The sequence below is a fragment of the Sorghum bicolor genome, chromosome 8, assembly GCF_000003195.3.
Source record: "Sorghum bicolor cultivar BTx623 chromosome 8, Sorghum_bicolor_NCBIv3, whole genome shotgun sequence".
NCBI lineage: Eukaryota > Viridiplantae > Streptophyta > Magnoliopsida > Poales > Poaceae > Sorghum > Sorghum bicolor.
This window is the reverse complement of record NC_012877.2, coordinates 33623514-33630450: the sequence shown is the minus strand read 5'-3', so window position 1 is coordinate 33630450 and position 6937 is coordinate 33623514.

Below are 6937 nucleotides of genomic sequence, written 5' to 3'. Positions count from 1 at the left end.
AGCACTACGGCAACAAACCGCGGCAAGAAGCCTTTTGCCTAGTGTTTTTTTTGTTGACACTCAGCAAAGAGGCCTCTTTGCTTAGTTTATTCCTTGACACTCGGCAAAGAAAATTTCAATCGAGTTTTGAAGCCCTAAACAATTTCAAATAAAGAAATTTTCAACTACAAAGTTGTGTAACTTCTCAAAATCTACAACCTTTATTTTGGTCATTTCTTCATTTGTAAATGTGGAAATAAATTTGTTCACAAATTTTACATCTCTCTCTTCTTGTTTACGAAACTACAAGAAAGAGATATAAGTTTTGTGAAAAACTTTAGAGTCACCATGATGGATGAATAATTGACTAAATAACCAAAATAGACTTTGTGGATCTTGAGAAGTTATAAAATATTATAGTTGACAACTCTTTCATTTGAGTTCATCTTGTCATTCAAAACTACATCTTTATTTGAAAATTTTAAATTTTGAATTTTTGAAACGACCTTGGATGGAAAACCTCCCTAAATAAACTTTGCAGCACTTAAAAGGTTATGAAACTATGTAGTTGACATATTTTTATATTTCAAATAATCTTCTTATGCAAAAACTAAGTTTTAATTTTTAAAATTTGAAATTCAAATTTTGTAAATGACCTCGGATGAAGAAACACTCAAAACAGATATTGAAGATCTCGAAAAGTTGTGAAATTTTGTAGTTGACAATTTTTTATTTGAAATCATTTAGCGCCTCAAACAATTAATTTACATATTGTATGTATAATATAATAAGAAGTCTTTCCTGAGTGTTTTTTCGTTTATACTCGACAAAGAAGCCTCTTTCTCTAGTGTTTTTTTTGTTGACACTCAGCAAAGAGGCCTCTTTGCTTAGTTTATTCCTTGACACTCGGCAAAGAAAATTTCAATCGAGTTTTGAAGCCCTAAACAATTTCAAATAGAGAAATTTTCAACTACAAAGTTGTGTAACTTCTCAAAATCTACAACCTTTATTTTGGTCATTTCTCCATTTGTAAATGTGGAAATAAATTTGTTCACAAATTTTACATCTCTCTCTTCTTGTTTACGAAACTACAAGAAAGAGATATAAGTTTTGTGAAAACATTAGAGTCACCATGAGGGATGAATAATTGACCAAATAACCAAAATAGATTTTGTGGATCTTGAGAAGTTATAAAATATTATAGTTGACAACTCTTTCATTTGAGTTCATCTTGTCATTCAAAACTACATCTTTATTTGAAAATTTTAAATTTTGAATTTTTGAAACGACCTTGGATGGAAAACCTCCCTAAATAAACTTTGCAGCACTTAAAAGGTTATGAAACTGTGTAGTTGACATCTTTTTATATTTCAAATAATCTTCTTATGCAAAAACTATGTTTTAATTTTTAAAATTTGAAATTCAAATTTTGTAAATGACCTCGGATGAAGAAACACTCAAAACAGATATTGAAGATCTCGAAAAGTTGTGTAACTTCTCAAAATCTACAACCTTTATTTTGGTCATTTCTTCATTTGTAAATGTGGAAATAAATTTGTTCACAAATTTTACATCTCTCTCTTCTTGTTTACGAAACTACAAGAAAGAGATATAAGTTTTGTGAAAAACTTTAGAGTCACCATGATGGATGAATAATTGACTAAATAACCAAAATAGACTTTGTGGATCTTGAGAAGTTATAAAATATTATAGTTGACAACTCTTTCATTTGAGTTCATCTTGTCATTCAAAACTACATCTTTATTTGAAAATTTTAAATTTCAAATTTTTAAAACGACCTTGGATGGAAAAACTCCCTAAATAAACTTTGCAGCACTTAAAAGGGTATGAAACTGTGTAGTTGACATCTTTTTATATTTCAAATAATCTTCTTATGCAAAAACTATGTTTTAATTTTTAAAATTTGAAATTCAAATTTTGTAAATGACCTCGGATGAAGAAACACTCGAAACAGAGATTGAAGATCTCAAAAAGTTATAAAACTTTGTAGTTGATAACTTTTTATTTGAAATCATTTAGCGCCTCAAACAATTAATTTACATATTGTATGTATAATATAATAAGAAGTCTTTGTTGAGTGTTTTTTCGTTTATACTCGGCAAAGAATCCTTTTGCCTAGTGTTTTTTTCGTTGACACTCAGCAAAGAGGCCTCTTTGCTTAGTTTATTTCTTGACACTCGGCAGAGAAAATTTCAATCGAGTTTTGAAGCCCTAAACAATTTCAAATAAAGAAATTTTAAACTAAAAAGTTGTGTAACTTATCAAAATCTACAACCTTTATTTTGGTCATTTCTTCATTTGTAAATGTGGAAATAAATTTGTTCACAAATTTTACATCTCTCTCTTCTTGTTTACGAAACTACAAGAAAGAGATATAAGTTTTGTGAAAACATTAGAGTCACCATGAGGGATGAATAATTGACCAAATAACCAAAATAGATTTTGTGGATCTTGAGAAGTTATAAAATATTATAGTTGACAACTCTTTCATTTGAGTTCATCTTGTCATTCAAAACTACATCTTTATTTGAAAATTTTAAATTTTGAATTTTTGAAACGACCTTGGATGGAAAACCTCCCTAAATAAACTTTGCAGCACTTAAAAGGTTATGAAACTGTGTAGTTGACATCTTTTTATATTTCAAATAATCTTCTTATGCAAAAACTATGTTTTAATTTTTAAAATTTGAAATTCAAATTTTGTAAATGACCTCGGATGAAGAAACACTCGAAACAGAGATTGAAGATCTCGAAAAGTTATGAAACTTTGTAGTTGACAACTTTCTATTTAAAATCATTTAGCGCCTCAAACAATTAATTTACATATTGTATGTATAATATAATAAGAAGTCTTTGCTGAGTGGTTTTTCGTTTATACTCGGCAAAGAATCCTTTTGCCTAGTGTTTTTTTTGTTGACACTCAGCAAAGAGGCCTCTTTGCTTGTTTATTCCTTGACACTCGGCAAAGAAAATTTCAATCGAGTTTTGAAGCCCTAAACAATTTCAAATAGAGAAATTTTCAACTACAAAGTTGTGTAACTTCTCAAAATCTACAACCTTTATTTTGGTCATTTCTTCATTTGTAAATGTGGAAATAAATTTGTTCACAAATTTTACATCTCTCTCTTCTTGTTTACGAAACTACAAGAAAGAGATATAAGTTTTGTGAAAAACTTTAGAGTCACCATGATGGATGAATAATTGACCAAATAACCAAAATAGACTTTGTGGATCTTGAGAAGTTATAAAATATTATAGTTGACAACTCTTTCATTTGAGTTCATCTTGTCATTCAAAACTACATCTTTATTTGAAAATTTTAAATTTTGAATTTTTGAAACGACCTTGGATGGAAAAACTCCCTAAATAAACTTTGCAGCACTTAAAAGGGTATGAAACTATGTAGTTGACATATTTTTATATTTCAAATAATCTTCTTATGCAAAAACTATGTTTTAATTTTTAAAATTTGAACTTCAAATTTTGTAAATGACCTCGGATGAAGAAACACTCGAAACAGAGATTGAAGATTTCGAAAAGTTATGAAACTTTGTAGTTGACAATTTTTTATTTGAAATCATTTAGCGCCTCAAACAATTAATTTACATATTGTATGTATAATATAATAAGAAGACTTTGTTGAGTGTTTTTTCGTTTATACTCGGCAAAGAAGCCTTTTGCCTAGTGTTTTTTTCGTTGACACTCAGCAAAGAGGCCTCTTTGCTTAGTTTATTCCTTGACACTCGGCAAAGAAAATTTCAATCGAGTTTTGAAGCCCTAAACAATTTCAAATAAAGAAATTTTCAACTACAAAGTTGTGTAACTTCTCAAAATCTACAACCTTTATTTTGGTCATTTCTTCATTTGTAAATGTGGAAATAAATTTGTTCACAAATTTTACATCTCTCTCTTCTTGTTTACGAAACTACAAGAAAGAGATATAAGTTTTGTGAAAAACTTTAGAGTCACCATGATGGATGAATAATTGACTAAATAACCAAAATAGACTTTGTGGATCTTGAGAAGTTATAAAATATTATAGTTGACAACTCTTTCATTTGAGTTCATCTTGTCATTCAAAACTACATCTTTATTTGAAAATTTTAAATTTTGAATTTTTGAAACGACCTTGGATGGAAAAACTCCCTAAATAAACTTTGCAGCACTTAAAAGGGTATGAAACTATGTAGTTGACATCTTTTTATATTTCAAATAATCTTCTTATGCAAAAACTAAGTTTTAATTTTTAAAATTTGAACTTCAAATTTTGTAAATGACCTCGGATGAAGAAACACTCGAAACAGAGATTGAAGATCTCGAAAAGTTATGAAACTTTGTAGTTGACAATTTTTTATTTGAAATCATTTAGCGCCTCAAACAATTAATTTACATATTGTATGTATAATATAATAAGAATTCTTTGCCGAGTATTTTTTCGTTTATACTCGGCAAAGAAGCCTCTTTGCCTAGTGTTTTTTTTGTTGACACTCAGCAAAGAGGCCTCTTTGCTTAGTGTTTTCTTTGATACTCAGGCAAAGAAAATTTCAAATCAAATTTTGAAGCCCTAAACAATTTCAAATAAAGAAATTTTCAACTACAAAGTTGTGTAACTTCTCAAAATCTACAACCTTTATTTTGGTCATTTCTTCATTTGTAAATGTGGAAATAAATTTGTTCACAAATTTTAATCTCAATCTTCTTGTTTATGAAACTACAAGAAAGAGATATAAGTTTTGTGAAAAAAGTTAGAGTCACCATGATGGATGAATAAATGACCAAATAACCAAAATAAACTTTGTGGATCTTGAGAAGTTATAAAATATTATAGTTGACAACTCTTTCATTTGAGTTCATCTTGTCATTCAAAACTACATCTTTATTTGAAAATTTGAATTTTTGAAATGACCTTGGATGGAAAAACTCTCTAAATAAACTTCGTAGCACTCAAAAGGTTATGAAACTTTGTAGCTGACAACTTTTGTATTTGAAATAATCTTCTTATGCAAAAACTATGTTTCCATTTTTCAAATTTGAAATTTAATTTTTGTAAATGACCTCGGATGAAGAAACACTCGAAACAAAAATTGAAGATCTCGAAAAGCTATGAAACTTTGTTGTTGACAAATTTTGATTTGAAGTCGTTTAGCGCCTCAAACAATTAATTTACTTGTTGTATGTGTAATATAATAAGAATTCTTTGGCGAGTATTTTTTCGTTTATAATCAGCAAAGAAGCCTCTTTGCCTAGTGTTTTTTTTGTTGACACTCAGCAAAGAGGCCTCTTTGCTTAGTGTTTTCTTTGATACTCAGGCAAAGAAAATTTCAAATCGAATTTTGAAGCCTTAAACAATTTCAACTAAAGAAATTTTCAACTACAAAGTTGTGTAACTTCTCAAAATCTACAACCTTTATTTTGGTCATTTCTTCATTTGTAAATGTGGAAATAAATTTCTTCACAAATTTTACATCTCTCTCTCTTCTTGTTTACGAAACTACAAGAAAGAGATATAAGTTTTGTGAAAAATGTTAGAGTCACCATGATGGATGAATAAATGACCAAATAACCAACATAAACTTTGTGGATCTTGAGAAGTTATAAAATATTGTTGTTGACAACTCTTTCATTTGAGTTCATCTTGTCATTCAAAACTACATCTTTATTTGAAAATTTGAATTTTTGAAATGACCTTGGATGGAAAAACTCTCTAAATAAACTTCGTAGCACTCAAAAGGTTATGAAACTTTGTAGCTGACAACTTTTGTATTTGAAATAATCTTCTTATGCAAAAACTACGTTTCAATTTTTCAAATTTGAAATTTAATTTTTGTAAATGACCTCAGATGAAGAAACACTCGAAACAAAAATTGAAGATCTCGAAAAGCTATGAAACTTTGTAGTTGACAAATTTTGATTTGAAGTCGTTTAGCGCCTCAAACAATTAATTTACTTGTTGTATGTGTAATATAATAAGAATTCTTTGCCGAGTATTTTTTCGTTTATAATCAGCAAAGAAGCCTCTTTGCCTAGTGTTTTTTTTGTTGACACTCAGCAAAGAGGCCTCTTTGCTTAGTGTTTTCTTTGATACTCAGGCAAAGAAAATTTCAAATCAAATTTTGAAGCCCTAAACAATTTCAAATAAAGAAATTTTCAACTACAAAGTTGTGTAACTTCTCAAAATCTACAACCTTTATTTTGGTCATTTCTTCATTTGTAAATGTGGAAATAAATTTCTTCACAAATTTTACATCTCTCTCTCTTCTTGTTTACGAAACTACAAGAAAGAGATATAAGTTTTGTGAAAAATGTTAGAGTCACCATGATGGATGAATAAATGACCAAATAACCAACATAAACTTTGTGGATCTTGAGAAGTTATAAAATATTGTTGTTGACAACTCTTTCATTTGAGTTCATCTTGTCATTCAAAACTACATCTTTATTTGAAAATTTGAAAATTTGAATTTTTAAAACAAGTTTGGATGGAAAAACTCCCTAAATAAACTTCATAGCACTCAAAAGGTTATGAAACTTTGTAGTTGACAACTTTTATATTTGAAATAATCTTCTTATGCAAAAACTATGTTTCAAATTTTCAAATTTGAAATTTAATTTTTGTAAATGACCTCGGATGAAGAAACACTCAAAACAAAATTGAAGATCTCGAAAAGTTATGAAACTTTGTAGTTGACAACTTTTTATTTGAAATCGTTTAGCGCCTCAAACAATTAATTTACATGTTGTATGTAATAATATAATAAGAATTCTTTGCCGAGTGTTTTTTCGTTTATACTCGACAAAGAAGCCTCTTTGCCTAGTGTTTTTTTGACACTCAGCAAAGAGGCCTATTTGCTTAGTGTTTTCTTTGACACTTGGCAAAGAAAATTTCAAATTGAATTTTGAAGTCCTAAACAGTTTCAAATAAAGAAATTTTCAACTA